We start from the raw sequence: 18553 nt of genomic DNA on the forward strand, positions 1-18553 counted from the left end.
TACTGGGGCAGTTGCAGAGGGGATGCGCCCAGAGGCTGCGCCACCCTGCTTGAGAATCAAAGCACCTTCTAGTCCGAAGCTGCTTGAATGCTCCAATCGCCGGATTTTGGGTCTGGGGCAACCCAGGTCTTCGTCTGACTCTTCCGGAGCGTGCTTTCTCGTGGCAGCACGTCTGGGGACTGGCTTCTCTGCTTCCACCTTTGTTGGCGTGGCCAAAGGAACATCCCCGTAGGCCCGGTAGCCACCAACCAGGCAGTATGTCTCCCCATGCCAGCCCAACTGCGTTTCTCCACACCCTCGGTGGAGGACATGGTAGTGACCAGAGATAGGAGGAGAAATGGGAGCCACTGCTGCTGCAAAGAAAATCAGAACTGATCAGTCACTTCTGCTGTACTCAGTCTCCTGCCAGAATTTCCCTCTCTCATGTCTCTCCCAGTTTCTGGCTGAAGAACTTTAATCTACTTGACATCCAGAACACAGCCTTGGCCCATCACCTCTATGAGTCCTGAGAGAAGGGACACTGGCTGCAAAAGCAATTCCTACAGCCTACGGCTGCAGCACGTGAGGAAGTCTCTTCACCGTTCCCAGGGAAAACAGTAGAACCCGAAAGTCATTGCAATCATGAGCCTCTCCGTCTCTCCCTTCCACAACAGAGAGAACATTTCTTGCAGTCTGTCACTTCTGAGGCTTTAATGGAAATGTCTTTCAAGTTTTGGAAAAAACTAATCTAATATAAATTGGTTAAGGACCCCTCCCACCTTGGCAACCCCTCTTGGGCCCCATTTATACTGCCTGTTTCAACCACACTGAACTCTAGCCCTCTGATACTTTTATGTAGATTAGAACAAGGCCAAATACTGAGGCAGAGTGATCAGGAGACTGAGAACCGCGTTCTGGGTACCAAGTCTAGGCTCACATCAACCCAGCCTCCTGGGACACCATCTCCTCAGCCCTCCAGTCTCATTAGCACTTCAACACCCGTCTTGGTTCTTCCGGTCTTCCCATCAATATGGCACCACCCTCTCCCCTAGTACTCAGCAGCTCAGGATGGGATGTGTCTGAGGGCACCGATGTAGATGTCTACATGACAGCACAGAGGTGCCTGGGTTTGAAGGTGTGTTTCAAGAGTGGCCCTCTTCCTCAAACTGCTCCATTTACCATTTGCCAACAAAAATGCACTTGTCTTTTGCTAAGAGGCCAGTCAGGAAAGGGTCTGAATGGAAGCATCCTGCAGCCCAAAGGGGAAGCTACATTTACAAAGATCAGGACCATCCTGCACACTTGTCCAGGGAGGACCTTTCACTTGTCCTCAGCAGTGAGCACTGTGGGTCCCTGAAGGTGTCCCAGGTCACTGGTATTACTTACAGCTGGGAACGCGCTCAGGTATACGTAGTGGGCAAACCGCACAGGAACATGAGGCAGCCAGGTGAGGTTGTGCGTACACCATGCCTCCTGTAGAGATGCCCGGTTTTGGTGTACCTGCCGCACTGCCCACCCATGGAACAGAGCACAGGTTTGAGTTAATATAGACGATCAAGTCACACATTCTCTCTCAGACAAACAAAGAGATTTGGATCTGCTGGAGAACTGTCAGGGAACTTTCTCTGAGGGCAGCATGTTGGCAGTTATGCTGCCATAGCAACTGTGAGAAGGCCGGTGAGGTCATCACTACCCAGTGAGGTCATGATAAGGAACTTGTGACTTGGGGGTCAGGCTTCAGGAGGAGGGGCAGTTTTGTGGAGGAGAGCAGGGGGAGGGCAGGGGTACTCTGCCTGGCCCCTCACACCTGGGTCTCCCCACCCATGCCCTAGTCTAGCAGACACCCCACGTGGGGCGTGCCGGTGGGCTGGCACAGCCCCAGGGGCCCCAGGAGGGCAAGAGAGACCCACATTCTGAGATTGGCTTGAGAGGCAAGATTAACATAGAGACAGCTAGGTTGTATGGCACTGACCCTAAGAGGCAGAGATTTGTGTGGACTGGGGAATCAGGGAAGGCTCCTTGGCAGTGGGCCTGAAGGACAAGTGAGATTTGGACCCATGGGGAAGAGAGGGAAGACATTCCAGTTTGGAAGAATAAAAGCAAAGACACACTCTCCTCGCCCTTGTCCTGCCCCAAGTATAAATTCATAGAACCCTCACATTTTCACAACTGAGGACTGAAGAAAAGCAAGAGGTGAAGGGGCCTACCCAGTGTTACACAGGTAGTGGAGAGGTGTTCTGCTCAATGGTTACGTTCATGTTGGGGCTCCGGATTTACAGCTGATAGGAATGTGAGGACAAGCTCATGCCATTTCAAACATTTCCAAGTGATACTGAGAGAGATGTTAAAGGTGCAAAATGAGGGTGCTGAATGACCTCACAAAGTGGGAATGGTGGGCCCATTTTCATATGAAATTCAAAACAAGTTCATGACCAAAGGACATAATACAAAATGACAGCATAATCATTACACTCCCCTCTCCCCTAGAAGTAACAATCATTATAATCCTCCCTCTCTCCACCATGAAAGGATGAGATAAAGGCTCAGCAGCAGCCCCCGTGAAACACATGGTCACCACCGTGAAGAGGTGTTACTAAGGCGATCTGGTCCGACTCAGAGAAGGAAAGAGACAACTCTGCCCTTAGCCTGATCAGGCCCACAGGAAGGAAGCACACTGGGGGCAGCCTTTGAGAGTGTGGCAATGCGAGAGAACCTTCTTTAGGAGGGGACTCCCTGTTGCCGACCTTGAACAAGCAAGGATGGGACATTCGTTTACTGGGGCTGTTGCAGAGGGGATGTGCCCAGGAGGTAGAGACTGCTTGGACTACTCTTTTAGAGGTTGGGCCACCCTGGTTGAGAACCACAGCACCTTGTATTCCTAAACTGCTTGAATGAGCGGGTGCACGTTAGGACAGACGAAGTCAGGCCTCATTGGAGCAGACTGCCTTTGGGAGTGGTAGAAGGTAAAATGGGAAGGGGAATGCTCTGGAGGAGGTTTGTCATGGCAGGTGGGCCAGCACGAGACCATCCAGATTCTCCAAGGCTCCAGAGATGACTTGGCTGGGAGCATCCCTCTGATGTGGTGCGGGGACTCCTACCTTAACAGGACCTGGCTGGGCATCTGCGGGAGGCAGAATAAATGGTTTATTAACTTAAGAGAGCGAGAGACTCACCTGGGGGGTTCCACAAAACCACTTCATAAGACTTGTACCTGGATTCTTGAGCCAACCCTCAGAAAACTTATCTAGATCTGGAGTAGGGCTCTGGAAGCTGCACTTTCAATAAGCTTCCTGGGCAGTCCCACCACAGTGGTCCATGGATAGAGTGGCCAAAGTATTGTGTATTCTCGGTTGCTTTTGGGAGTCAAAGTGGGCAATGTGAAAACCTGCAGCAGGCATACGTATAAACAGGGAATATTCAAGGCAAACAGAGGGGTAGAGTTATTCTATGCATGAATCAGATTTGAGAAAAGCTAGCCTGGTGGTTAAAGAACACAACCCTTGGGAGAGACAGACAGAGCAGATTCTGTCCTACTTACTTGTGTGATTTTGACCAAGTTCTTTTATCCTTCTGACTGTTTCTTCATATGGAAAAGAGCTATGGCTGTACATTTAGCACAATATTCTCTTTTGGCCAAGTTTGCTCTGGATCCATTTGTGTTCTCTGCAACTTAATCCTTTCCGGTGTGCAAGCATTTTTAAGTTTTTTGGTGAAGTATTACATTTGACTTACAACTGTTCATTACTTTGGGCAAAGCTTATATAATGCTGCAGAGACTAGAACCTATGCAGAGATAGTGAGAGGATGTGATAAGCTTATTCTGCCGGTTTATCAAAAAGTTGAACCTTTTCTCCTCTTCCTCCGCCTGCCACCAGGAGATGAGAAAGAAGGCAGAGCCTGGAAATGCACACCGAGCAATGCTTCTGTGTCAGTTTGCCTTTTATTCCTCTGCCAGTACTTCCCAGAGAGATTTCACCAAAAGTGCCTAAGCTTGCCATGGCCATTGTTGTGAAGAACATTTCTCTCTATTGCTAGTCACATCCCCTTTTCCTTCTCCTGGGCGCTTAATGGATGTTTGGGGGCAGGAAATATAATTTAAACTAAAACATCAAAAAAAAAAAAAAAGGAAAGATGAGCTCAAGTAGGTGTTATTGTGGTCCAGATAAGGTTTGGTTCATTCATTCCCTCGATTAGCATTTATCCCCCTTTGTGCCAGGCATGCGGGGAGAGAGAGAAATGTCTTCAAAGAGTCTGTGGTTGTATGGGGGAGGGAGCTGTGGAAATCTGTCATTTAGAAACAGCATGGAAGTGCTAGGGAAAAATTGTTTTGTTCATTTATCTCTCACTCTTCCGTTCACCCATAGCAACTACGAAGGGTTTCACGCGGAGGAACTGGATGCCCTGAACTTGACATTCTCGTGGGGGAAACAACAATGTAAAGCACCGGCAGTGGTCAGTCACCAGTAGTGATTTCAAGCCAGAAGGAACCACTCAGCAATGGAGAGAGGCACAGGGTGAGCAGTGACTTGCAGAAAGGAGGGGTTATTCATTCCAACTGCTGAGTTCAAGTTCATCTGGGTGGTTGTGTGGTTCGTGCTTACTGCATCTGTTTTTGGAACGTGGCTCCACCGTCCAAGAAGGGTGAAGATGATCACCCTTCTTTCCTCCTGCTGTGCCCCGGGGTCACCCAGCGAGTGTCTGCAGGGATGATCTGCTCTGTACTGGCTTTTCAGTCCCACTCCCGGGAGAAGAGAGACGAAGCTGTGTCTCCACCGCAGCTTGGCCTGATTCAGTCACTGGGTGAAAAGGTGGGAAGAAGGTCAAGTTCATGGGACCTGATACACTGCAGAGTCATTTAGTCCTGAAGTACCAGTTCTGGTTGCTGGTGAGTTGCTTAATCCAGGGACCTGAATGTAATTCCTCCAGAGCCACTGAGACATCACTTCCAGGCCCATGGCGGGATGTAGGGGTGCTGACTTTTCTCAGTGCTAAGGAGCAGCCATCTTCCACTGAGAGAGGACTCTGTGTCAGCAGGAGCAGAACCACACCAGGCACCGAAGAAGGTTCTGCATCCTAACATCTCCCAAAACAGTGATAGATAAGCGGGTAGAAGATGCGATAGGGCATTCACAATAGAACAGAAGCTTATCCCCAATAAATATGGAAAGATGTTCAACTTCACTACCTAACAAAGAAACGCAAGTTATAAATCTATTTCTTTTTTGCTCATCTAAAATTGGTAGAAAGTTTTAAGAATGCACAAAATTTGCTGCTAAGGATGTAAGGAAAAGGCCGTTTTCGTCCGTTGCTGCTGATGGGGATGGAAATTGGTGCGGACCTTCTGGAGGGTAATTTGGCAATTTGTGTATCAACAGCCTTAAAATGTTCATACACTTTGAGCCAGTAGTTTTGCTTTTAGCATCTTATCCTAAGGTGAAAGTTAAATTTATGTACAAGACTTATGTTCAAGAATATTCATCTCAGCCAGTAGTGTAATAGAAAAAATATTAGAAGCTACCTAAAAATCCCACAATAGGGGGTTGGTTAAATAACGGATGGCCCAACTTAAGAATGGAAAATAAAGACGCAGACGTAGAAAATGGACTTGAGGACACGGGGAAGGGGAAGGGGAAGCTGGGACGAAGTGAGAGAGTGGCATGGACTTATATATACTACCAAATGTAAAATAGCTAGCTAGTGGGAAGCAGCCGCGAAGCACAGGGAGATCAGCTCGGTGCTTTGTGACCACCTAGAGGGTTGGGATAGGGAGGGTGGGAGGAAGACGCAAGAGGGAGGAGATAGGGCGATATATGCGTGTGTATAGCTGATTCACTTTGTTATAAAGCAGAAACTAACACACCATTGTAAAGCAATTATACTCCAATAAAGACGTTTTTTTAAAAAAAAGGATGGAAAACAGTTCATTAAAAATGATTTTCTCCAAGAATATTTAATGGTGGGAAGATGTAGTGTAAAAGCAGGGCACAAAATACTAGATGGAGTATTTCATTTTGTTAAAATTTTAATAATACAAGTGCAGAAAAAGTGATTAAAGTAACAGTACTGATTTGACTACGGGACATTTTTTTCTTTAAATTTTTCTGTATTTGGTGTTATAAAGCATCATATATCCTCTCTGAGTCTCAGTTTATGTTCTGTGAAGTGGGACTCATCACATCTACACTGCAGTGCGCTCGGGCAGAGCAGCACAATATTTGAAAGTGCCCTTGACAATGACCAGCCCATTGTAATACTCCAGGAATGGTTATACGATCATTGCCAATGACACACCCATAGTCCGGATATTATCCGTAACGATTACTAAGGTTGTTTATCTCCCTCCAGTTTTACTAAGACAGAAAAAGGATTAAGTGAAGACTCTTAAGTCATTTTTACTGAGGTTCTTTGTTTTACTTTTTTTTCAAAATACGAATTGTAGGGCTTCCCTGGTGGCGCAGTGGTTGAGAATCTGCCTGCTAATGCACGGAACACGGGCTCGAGCCCTGCTCTGGGAAGATCCCACATGCCGTGGAGCAACTGGGCCCGTGAGCCACGACTACTGAGCCTGCGCGTCTGGAGCCTGTGCTCCGCAACAAGAGAGGCCGCGATAGTGAGCGGCCCGCGCACCGCAATGAAGAGTGGCCCCCGCTCCCCACAACTAGAGAAAGCCCTCACACAGAAATGAAGACCCAACACAGCTCAAAATAAATAAATAAATAAATAAATTTATTAAAAAGAAAAATACTAATTGTAAAGTCTGCAGTGGGTATATAGGTGTTCAACTGTTTTCCAGATTTTACGTTTTTGGTTTCGTTTTTAAATTTTGTATTTATTATTTATTTACTACTTTTCTTTTTGGCTGTGTTGGGTCTTCGTTTCTGCGCGAGGGCTTTCTCCAGTTGCGGCAAGCGGGGGCCACTCTTCATCGCGGCGCGCGGGCCTCTCACTATCGCGGCCTCTCTTGTTGCGGAGCAGAGGCTCCAGACGCTCAGGCTCAGTAGTTGTGGCTCACGGGCCCAGTTGCTCCGCGGCATGTGGGATCTTCCCAGACCAGGGCTCAAACCCGTGTCCCCTGCATTGGCAGGCGGATTCTCAACCACTGCACCACCAGGGAAGCCCCCCCACCCCGATAGTTTTAAAACCAGCCTCAGTCATGCTTGCTTCAAGACTTATCCTGGCATCATGGACCACTGGATACTTTGGCTAGGTGTTAAACTCTCTTGTCCTTTGCCCGAGTCCCATCGTGGTGACTTAGTTGCCATCTAGGGCACTCTTGGCATGAGTCCTAGACATGAATCCAGCTCAATGGCTTGGGCCCTGCTCCCTGCTGGCTGACTGTCCTAATGCCCAGTGCCTCCTTTCTGCTTGGACTTCTGAGGGCCGCAGCCCCAGGACCCTCACTCTGTGTTCCCGGCTCTATTCAATGCCAACTGTATGTCTTTTGCTTGCTGTATGTCCCCTGCCCCAGTACCTCCTACTGGCTTTGACCTTCCTGTTTCAGGTCCTCTTATTGCGACCCTTTGTGTATAAGCCAGATCTGTTTGCCCTTCCTTCAAGGGGAGCTATTTCCCTGGTGTTTCCCTAGATGCTTATGATGAGACCCCTGCCAGAACTACACCAATCAGACCCTCCATGTACACACTTGGGTCTGAACCCTTTCAGCGAGAGCAGGTTGGAAACCCATATAGACATAAATATACAATGTGTACAAATCAAGTATTTTAAAGATTGTAAAGAATTCTTGTGAACGTATTAGGTTAGGGAAGTCAAGCAGGATCATCATATGATGGCATAATCATGCACATGTACATAAAATTTTCTATTTTTATATGATGCCATTTTAATAGATGTGCCCATCTTTTCAAAGTTCTAATCTGTGGCAGTGGGCAGTAGGGGGACGGGGTGGGTCACAGCAGGAAGAGGCATTCGCTGCCTTAGGCACTTAAACCATTGCTCTCTCTTCAGAATGGCTCAGCCAGCAGGATTCTGTGGGGTCTACCTCCTGGCACCGTGCTCCAATCGCCGGATTTTGGGTCTGGGGCAACCCAGGTCTTCGTGCGACTTTTCCGGAGAGTGCTTTCTCTTGGGAGCACGTCTGGGGACTGGCTTCTCTGCTTCCACCTTTGCTGGCGTGGCCAAAGGAACTGCTGCTGCAAAGAAAATCAGAACTGATCAGTCACTTCTGCTGTACACAGCCTCCTGCCAGAATTTCCCTCTCTCATGTCTCTCCCAGTTTCTGGCTGAAGAACTTTAATCTACTTGACATCCAGAACACAGCCTTGGCCCATCCCCTCTATGAGTCCCTAGAGAAGGGACACTGGCTGCAAAAGCAATTCCTAGAGCCTACGGCTGCAGCACATGAGGAAGTCTCTTCACCGTTTCCAGGGAAAACAGGAGAACCCGAAAGTCATAGCAATCATGAGCCTCTCCATCTCTCCCTTCCACAACAGAGAGAACATTTCTTGCAGTCTGTCACTTCTGAGGCTTTAATGGAAATGTCTTTCAAGTTTTGGGAAAAACTAATCTAATATAAATTGGTTAAGGACCCCTCCCACCTTGGCAACCCCTCTTGGGCCCCATTTATACTGCCTGTTTCAACCACACTGAACTCTAGCCCTCTGATACTTTTATCTAGATTAGAACAAGGCCAAATACTGAGGCAGAGTGATCAGGAGACTGAGAACCGCGTCCTGGGTACCAAGTCTAGGCTCACATCAACCCAGCCTCCTGGGACACTATCTCCTCAGCCCTCCAGTCTCATTAGCACTTCAACACCCCTCTTGGTTCTTCCGGTCTTCCCATCAGTATGGCACCACCCTCTCCCCTAGAAGTAAAAATCAGTATAATCCTCTCTCTCTACACCATGAAAGGATGAGGTAAAGGCTCAGCAGCAGCCCCCGTGAAACACACGGTCACCACTGTGAACAGGTGTTACTAAGACGATTTGGTCCGACTCAGAGAAGAAAAGAGACAACTGTGGCCTTAGCCTGATCAGGCCCACAGGAAGGAAGCACACTGGGGGCAGCCTTTGAGAGTGTGGCAATGCGAGAGAACCTTCTTTAGGAGGGGACTCCCTGTTGCTGACCTTGAAAAAGTAAGGATGGGACATTCGTTTACTGGGGCAGTTGCAGAGGGGATGCGCCCAGAGGCTGCGCCACCCTGCTTGAGAATCAAAGCACCTTCTAGTCCGAAGCTGCTTGAATGCTCCAATCGCCGGATTTTGGGTCTGGGGCAACCCAGGTCTTCGTCTGACTCTTCCGGAGCGTGCTTTCTCGTGGCAGCACGTCTGGGGACTGGCTTCTCTGCTTCCACCTTTGTTGGCGTGGCCAAAGGAACATCCCCGTAGGCCCGGTAGCCACCAACCAGGCAGTATGTCTCCCCATGCCAGCCCAACTGCGTTTCTCCACACCCTCGGTGGAGGACATGGTAGTGACCAGAGATAGGAGGAGAAATGGGAGCCACTGCTGCTGCAAAGAAAATCAGAACTGATCAGTCACTTCTGCTGTACTCAGTCTCCTGCCAGAATTTCCCTCTCTCATGTCTCTCCCAGTTTCTGGCTGAAGAACTTTAATCTACTTGACATCCAGAACACAGCCTTGGCCCATCACCTCTATGAGTCCTGAGAGAAGGGACACTGGCTGCAAAAGCAATTCCTACAGCCTACGGCTGCAGCACGTGAGGAAGTCTCTTCACCGTTCCCAGGGAAAACAGTAGAACCCGAAAGTCATTGCAATCATGAGCCTCTCCGTCTCTCCCTTCCACAACAGAGAGAACATTTCTTGCAGTCTGTCACTTCTGAGGCTTTAATGGAAATGTCTTTCAAGTTTTGGAAAAAACTAATCTAATATAAATTGGTTAAGGACCCCTCCCACCTTGGCAACCCCTCTTGGGCCCCATTTATACTGCCTGTTTCAACCACACTGAACTCTAGCCCTCTGATACTTTTATGTAGATTAGAACAAGGCCAAATACTGAGGCAGAGTGATCAGGAGACTGAGAACCGCGTTCTGGGTACCAAGTCTAGGCTCACATCAACCCAGCCTCCTGGGACACCATCTCCTCAGCCCTCCAGTCTCATTAGCACTTCAACACCCGTCTTGGTTCTTCCGGTCTTCCCATCAATATGGCACCACCCTCTCCCCTAGTACTCAGCAGCTCAGGATGGGATGTGTCTGAGGGCACCGATGTAGATGTCTACATGACAGCACAGAGGTGCCTGGGTTTGAAGGTGTGTTTCAAGAGTGGCCCTCTTCCTCAAACTGCTCCATTTACCATTTGCCAACAAAAATGCACTTGTCTTTTGCTAAGAGGCCAGTCAGGAAAGGGTCTGAATGGAAGCATCCTGCAGCCCAAAGGGGAAGCTACATTTACAAAGATCAGGACCATCCTGCACACTTGTCCAGGGAGGACCTTTCACTTGTCCTCAGCAGTGAGCACTGTGGGTCCCTGAAGGTGTCCCAGGTCACTGGTATTACTTACAGCTGGGAACGCGCTCAGGTATACGTAGTGGGCAAACCGCACAGGAACATGAGGCAGCCAGGTGAGGTTGTGCGTACACCATGCCTCCTGTAGAGATGCCCGGTTTTGGTGTACCTGCCGCACTGCCCACCCATGGAACAGAGCACAGGTTTGAGTTAATATAGACGATCAAGTCACACATTCTCTCTCAGACAAACAAAGAGATTTGGATCTGCTGGAGAACTGTCAGGGAACTTTCTCTGAGGGCAGCATGTTGGCAGTTATGCTGCCATAGCAACTGTGAGAAGGCCGGTGAGGTCATCACTACCCAGTGAGGTCATGATAAGGAACTTGTGACTTGGGGGTCAGGCTTCAGGAGGAGGGGCAGTTTTGTGGAGGAGAGCAGGGGGAGGGCAGGGGTACTCTGCCTGGCCCCTCACACCTGGGTCTCCCCACCCATGCCCTAGTCTAGCAGACACCCCACGTGGGGCGTGCCGGTGGGCTGGCACAGCCCCAGGGGCCCCAGGAGGGCAAGAGAGACCCACATTCTGAGATTGGCTTGAGAGGCAAGATTAACATAGAGACAGCTAGGTTGTATGGCACTGACCCTAAGAGGCAGAGATTTGTGTGGACTGGGGAATCAGGGAAGGCTCCTTGGCAGTGGGCCTGAAGGACAAGTGAGATTTGGACCCATGGGGAAGAGAGGGAAGACATTCCAGTTTGGAAGAATAAAAGCAAAGACACACTCTCCTCGCCCTTGTCCTGCCCCAAGTATAAATTCATAGAACCCTCACATTTTCACAACTGAGGACTGAAGAAAAGCAAGAGGTGAAGGGGCCTACCCAGTGTTACACAGGTAGTGGAGAGGTGTTCTGCTCAATGGTTACGTTCATGTTGGGGCTCCGGATTTACAGCTGATAGGAATGTGAGGACAAGCTCATGCCATTTCAAACATTTCCAAGTGATACTGAGAGAGATGTTAAAGGTGCAAAATGAGGGTGCTGAATGACCTCACAAAGTGGGAATGGTGGGCCCATTTTCATATGAAATTCAAAACAAGTTCATGACCAAAGGACATAATACAAAATGACAGCATAATCATTACACTCCCCTCTCCCCTAGAAGTAACAATCATTATAATCCTCCCTCTCTCCACCATGAAAGGATGAGATAAAGGCTCAGCAGCAGCCCCCGTGAAACACATGGTCACCACCGTGAAGAGGTGTTACTAAGGCGATCTGGTCCGACTCAGAGAAGGAAAGAGACAACTCTGCCCTTAGCCTGATCAGGCCCACAGGAAGGAAGCACACTGGGGGCAGCCTTTGAGAGTGTGGCAATGCGAGAGAACCTTCTTTAGGAGGGGACTCCCTGTTGCCGACCTTGAACAAGCAAGGATGGGACATTCGTTTACTGGGGCTGTTGCAGAGGGGATGTGCCCAGGAGGTAGAGACTGCTTGGACTACTCTTTTAGAGGTTGGGCCACCCTGGTTGAGAACCACAGCACCTTGTATTCCTAAACTGCTTGAATGAGCGGGTGCACGTTAGGACAGACGAAGTCAGGCCTCATTGGAGCAGACTGCCTTTGGGAGTGGTAGAAGGTAAAATGGGAAGGGGAATGCTCTGGAGGAGGTTTGTCATGGCAGGTGGGCCAGCACGAGACCATCCAGATTCTCCAAGGCTCCAGAGATGACTTGGCTGGGAGCATCCCTCTGATGTGGTGCGGGGACTCCTACCTTAACAGGACCTGGCTGGGCATCTGCGGGAGGCAGAATAAATGGTTTATTAACTTAAGAGAGCGAGAGACTCACCTGGGGGGTTCCACAAAACCACTTCATAAGACTTGTACCTGGATTCTTGAGCCAACCCTCAGAAAACTTATCTAGATCTGGAGTAGGGCTCTGGAAGCTGCACTTTCAATAAGCTTCCTGGGCAGTCCCACCACAGTGGTCCATGGATAGAGTGGCCAAAGTATTGTGTATTCTCGGTTGCTTTTGGGAGTCAAAGTGGGCAATGTGAAAACCTGCAGCAGGCATACGTATAAACAGGGAATATTCAAGGCAAACAGAGGGGTAGAGTTATTCTATGCATGAATCAGATTTGAGAAAAGCTAGCCTGGTGGTTAAAGAACACAACCCTTGGGAGAGACAGACAGAGCAGATTCTGTCCTACTTACTTGTGTGATTTTGACCAAGTTCTTTTATCCTTCTGACTGTTTCTTCATATGGAAAAGAGCTATGGCTGTACATTTAGCACAATATTCTCTTTTGGCCAAGTTTGCTCTGGATCCATTTGTGTTCTCTGCAACTTAATCCTTTCCGGTGTGCAAGCATTTTTAAGTTTTTTGGTGAAGTATTACATTTGACTTACAACTGTTCATTACTTTGGGCAAAGCTTATATAATGCTGCAGAGACTAGAACCTATGCAGAGATAGTGAGAGGATGTGATAAGCTTATTCTGCCGGTTTATCAAAAAGTTGAACCTTTTCTCCTCTTCCTCCGCCTGCCACCAGGAGATGAGAAAGAAGGCAGAGCCTGGAAATGCACACCGAGCAATGCTTCTGTGTCAGTTTGCCTTTTATTCCTCTGCCAGTACTTCCCAGAGAGATTTCACCAAAAGTGCCTAAGCTTGCCATGGCCATTGTTGTGAAGAACATTTCTCTCTATTGCTAGTCACATCCCCTTTTCCTTCTCCTGGGCGCTTAATGGATGTTTGGGGGCAGGAAATATAATTTAAACTAAAACATCAAAAAAAAAAAAAAAGGAAAGATGAGCTCAAGTAGGTGTTATTGTGGTCCAGATAAGGTTTGGTTCATTCATTCCCTCGATTAGCATTTATCCCCCTTTGTGCCAGGCATGCGGGGAGAGAGAGAAATGTCTTCAAAGAGTCTGTGGTTGTATGGGGGAGGGAGCTGTGGAAATCTGTCATTTAGAAACAGCATGGAAGTGCTAGGGAAAAATTGTTTTGTTCATTTATCTCTCACTCTTCCGTTCACCCATAGCAACTACGAAGGGTTTCACGCGGAGGAACTGGATGCCCTGAACTTGACATTCTCGTGGGGGAAACAACAATGTAAAGCACCGGCAGTGGTCAGTCACCAGTAGTGATTTCAAGCCAGAAGGAACCACTCAGCAATGGAGAGAGGCACAGGGTGAGCAGTGACTTGCAGAAAGGAGGGGTTATTCATTCCAACTGCTGAGTTCAAGTTCATCTGGGTGGTTGTGTGGTTCGTGCTTACTGCATCTGTTTTTGGAACGTGGCTCCACCGTCCAAGAAGGGTGAAGATGATCACCCTTCTTTCCTCCTGCTGTGCCCCGGGGTCACCCAGCGAGTGTCTGCAGGGATGATCTGCTCTGTACTGGCTTTTCAGTCCCACTCCCGGGAGAAGAGAGACGAAGCTGTGTCTCCACCGCAGCTTGGCCTGATTCAGTCACTGGGTGAAAAGGTGGGAAGAAGGTCAAGTTCATGGGACCTGATACACTGCAGAGTCATTTAGTCCTGAAGTACCAGTTCTGGTTGCTGGTGAGTTGCTTAATCCAGGGACCTGAATGTAATTCCTCCAGAGCCACTGAGACATCACTTCCAGGCCCATGGCGGGATGTAGGGGTGCTGACTTTTCTCAGTGCTAAGGAGCAGCCATCTTCCACTGAGAGAGGACTCTGTGTCAGCAGGAGCAGAACCACACCAGGCACCGAAGAAGGTTCTGCATCCTAACATCTCCCAAAACAGTGATAGATAAGCGGGTAGAAGATGCGATAGGGCATTCACAATAGAACAGAAGCTTATCCCCAATAAATATGGAAAGATGTTCAACTTCACTACCTAACAAAGAAACGCAAGTTATAAATCTATTTCTTTTTTGCTCATCTAAAATTGGTAGAAAGTTTTAAGAATGCACAAAATTTGCTGCTAAGGATGTAAGGAAAAGGCCGTTTTCGTCCGTTGCTGCTGATGGGGATGGAAATTGGTGCGGACCTTCTGGAGGGTAATTTGGCAATTTGTGTATCAACAGCCTTAAAATGTTCATACACTTTGAGCCAGTAGTTTTGCTTTTAGCATCTTATCCTAAGGTGAAAGTTAAATTTATGTACAAGACTTATGTTCAAGAATATTCATCTCAGCCAGTAGTGTAATAGAAAAAATATTAGAAGCTACCTAAAAATCCCACAATAGGGGGTTGGTTAAATAACGGATGGCCCAACTTAAGAATGGAAAATAAAGACGCAGACGTAGAAAATGGACTTGAGGACACGGGGAAGGGGAAGGGGAAGCTGGGACGAAGTGAGAGAGTGGCATGGACTTATATATACTACCAAATGTAAAATAGCTAGCTAGTGGGAAGCAGCCGCGAAGCACAGGGAGATCAGCTCGGTGCTTTGTGACCACCTAGAGGGTTGGGATAGGGAGGGTGGGAGGAAGACGCAAGAGGGAGGAGATAGGGCGATATATGCGTGTGTATAGCTGATTCACTTTGTTATAAAGCAGAAACTAACACACCATTGTAAAGCAATTATACTCCAATAAAGACGTTTTTTTAAAAAAAAGGATGGAAAACAGTTCATTAAAAATGATTTTCTCCAAGAATATTTAATGGTGGGAAGATGTAGTGTAAAAGCAGGGCACAAAATACTAGATGGAGTATTTCATTTTGTTAAAATTTTAATAATACAAGTGCAGAAAAAGTGATTAAAGTAACAGTACTGATTTGACTACGGGACATTTTTTTCTTTAAATTTTTCTGTATTTGGTGTTATAAAGCATCATATATCCTCTCTGAGTCTCAGTTTATGTTCTGTGAAGTGGGACTCATCACATCTACACTGCAGTGCGCTCGGGCAGAGCAGCACAATATTTGAAAGTGCCCTTGACAATGACCAGCCCATTGTAATACTCCAGGAATGGTTATACGATCATTGCCAATGACACACCCATAGTCCGGATATTATCCGTAACGATTACTAAGGTTGTTTATCTCCCTCCAGTTTTACTAAGACAGAAAAAGGATTAAGTGAAGACTCTTAAGTCATTTTTACTGAGGTTCTTTGTTTTACTTTTTTTTCAAAATACGAATTGTAGGGCTTCCCTGGTGGCGCAGTGGTTGAGAATCTGCCTGCTAATGCACGGAACACGGGCTCGAGCCCTGCTCTGGGAAGATCCCACATGCCGTGGAGCAACTGGGCCCGTGAGCCACGACTACTGAGCCTGCGCGTCTGGAGCCTGTGCTCCGCAACAAGAGAGGCCGCGATAGTGAGCGGCCCGCGCACCGCAATGAAGAGTGGCCCCCGCTCCCCACAACTAGAGAAAGCCCTCACACAGAAATGAAGACCCAACACAGCTCAAAATAAATAAATAAATAAATAAATTTATTAAAAAGAAAAATACTAATTGTAAAGTCTGCAGTGGGTATATAGGTGTTCAACTGTTTTCCAGATTTTACGTTTTTGGTTTCGTTTTTAAATTTTGTATTTATTATTTATTTACTACTTTTCTTTTTGGCTGTGTTGGGTCTTCGTTTCTGCGCGAGGGCTTTCTCCAGTTGCGGCAAGCGGGGGCCACTCTTCATCGCGGCGCGCGGGCCTCTCACTATCGCGGCCTCTCTTGTTGCGGAGCAGAGGCTCCAGACGCTCAGGCTCAGTAGTTGTGGCTCACGGGCCCAGTTGCTCCGCGGCATGTGGGATCTTCCCAGACCAGGGCTCAAACCCGTGTCCCCTGCATTGGCAGGCGGATTCTCAACCACTGCACCACCAGGGAAGCCCCCCCACCCCGATAGTTTTAAAACTAGCCTCAGTCATGCTTGCTTCAAGACTTATCCTGGCATCATGGACCACTGGATACTTTGGCTAGGTGTTAAACTCTCTTGTCCTTTGCCCGAGTCCCATCGTGGTGACTTAGTTGCCATCTAGGGCACTCTTGGCATGAGTCCTAGACATGAATCCAGCTCAATGGCTTGGGCCCTGCTCCCTGCTGGCTGACTGTCCTAATGCCCAGTGCCTCCTTTCTGCTTGGACTTCTGAGGGCCGCAGCCCCAGGACCCTCACTCTGTGTTCCCGGCTCTATTCAATGCCAACTGTATGTCTTTTGCTTGCTGTATGTCCCCTGCCCCAGTACCTCCTACTGGCTTTGACCTTCCTGTTTCAGGTCCTCTTATTGCGACCCTTTGTGTATAAGCCAGATCTGTTTGCCCTTCCTTCAAGGGGAGCTATTTCCCTGGTGTTTCCCTAGATGCTTATGATGAGACCCCTGCCAGAACTACACCAATCAGACCCTCCATGTACACACTTGGGTCTGAACCCTTTCAGCGAGAGCAGGTTGGAAACCCATATAGACATAAATATACAATGTGTACAAATCAAGTATTTTAAAGATTGTAAAGAATTCTTGTGAACGTATTAGGTTAGGGAAGTCAAGCAGGATCATCATATGATGGCATAATCATGCACATGTACATAAAATTTTCTATTTTTATATGATGCCATTTTAATAGATGTGCCCATCTTTTCAAAGTTCTAATCTGTGGCAGTGGGCAGTAGGGGGACGGGGTGGGTCACAGCAGGAAGAGGCATTCGCTGCCTTAGGCACTTAAACCATTGCTCTCTCTTCAGAATGGCTCAGCCAGCAGGATTCTGTGGGGTCTACCTCCTGGCACCGTGCTCCAATCGCCGGATTTTGGGTCTGGGGCAACCCAGGTCTTCGTGCGACTTTTCCGGAGAGTGCTTTCTCTTGGGAGCACGTCTGGGGACTGGCTTCTCTGCTTCCACCTTTGCTGGCGTGGCCAAAGGAACTGCTGCTGCAAAGAAAATCAGAACTGATCAGTCACTTCTGCTGTACACAGCCTCCTGCCAGAATTTCCCTCTCTCATGTCTCTCCCAGTTTCTGGCTGAAGACCTTTCATCTACTTGACATCCAGAACACAGCCTTGGCCCATCACCTCTATGAGTCCCTAGAGAAGGGACACTGGCTGCAAAAGCAATTCCTAGAGCCTACGGCTGCAGCACATGAGGAAGTCTCTTCACCGTTCCCAGGGAAAACAGGAGAACCCGAAAGTCATTGCAATCATGAGCCTCTCCATCTCTCCCTTCCACAACAGAGAGAACATTTCTTGCAGTCTGTCACTTCTGAGGCTTTAATGGAAATGTCTTTCAAGTTTTGGAAAAAACTAATCTAATATAAATTGGTTAAGGACCCCTCCCACCTTGGCAACCCCTCTTGGGCCCCATTTATACTGCCTGTTTCAACCACACTGAACTCTAGCCCTCTGATACTTTTATGTAGATTAGAACAAGGCCAAATACTGAGGCAGAGTGATCAGGAGACTGAGAACCGCGTTCTGGGTACCAAGTCTAGGCTCACATCAACCCAGCCTCCTGGGACACCATCTCCTCAGCCCTCCAGTCTCATTAGCACGTCAACACCCCTCTTGGTTCTTCCGGTCTTCCCATCAATATGGCACCACCCTCTCCCCTAGAAGTAAAAATCAGTATAATCCTCTCTCTCTCCACCATGAAAGGATGAGATAAAGGCTCAGCAGCAGCCCCCGTGAAACACATGGTCAACACTGTGAAGAGGTGTTACTAAGGCGATTTGGTCCGACTCAGAGAAGGAAAGAGACAACTCTGCCCTTAGCCTGATCAGGCCCACAGGAAGGAAGCACACTGGGGGCAGCTTTTGAGAGTGTGGCAATGCGAGAGAACCTTCTTTAGGAGGGGACTCCCTGTTGCCGACCTTGAAAAAGCAAGGATGGGACATTCGTTTACTGGGGCTGTTACAGAGGGGATGTGCCCAGAGGTTGGGCCACCCTGCTTGAGAATCAAAGCACCTTCTAGTCCGAAATGGTTTGAATGCTCCAATCGCCGGATTTTGGGTCTGGGGCAACCCAGATCTTTGTGCGACTTTTCCGGAGAGTGCTTTCTCTTGGGAGCACGTCTGGGGACTGGCTTCTCTGCTTCCACCTTTGCTGGCGTGGCCAGAGGAACATCCCCGTAGGCCCGGTAGCCACCAACCAGGCAGTATGTCTCCCCATGCCAGCCCAACTGCGTTTCTCCACACCCTCGGTAGAGGACATGGTAGTGACCAGGGGTAGGGGGAGAAACGGGAGCCACTGCTGCTGCAAAGAAAATC

The sequence above is a fragment of the Balaenoptera borealis genome, assembly GCF_965194805.1.
Source record: "Balaenoptera borealis genome assembly, chromosome: 21".
NCBI classification, from domain to species: Eukaryota; Metazoa; Chordata; class Mammalia; order Artiodactyla; family Balaenopteridae; genus Balaenoptera; species Balaenoptera borealis.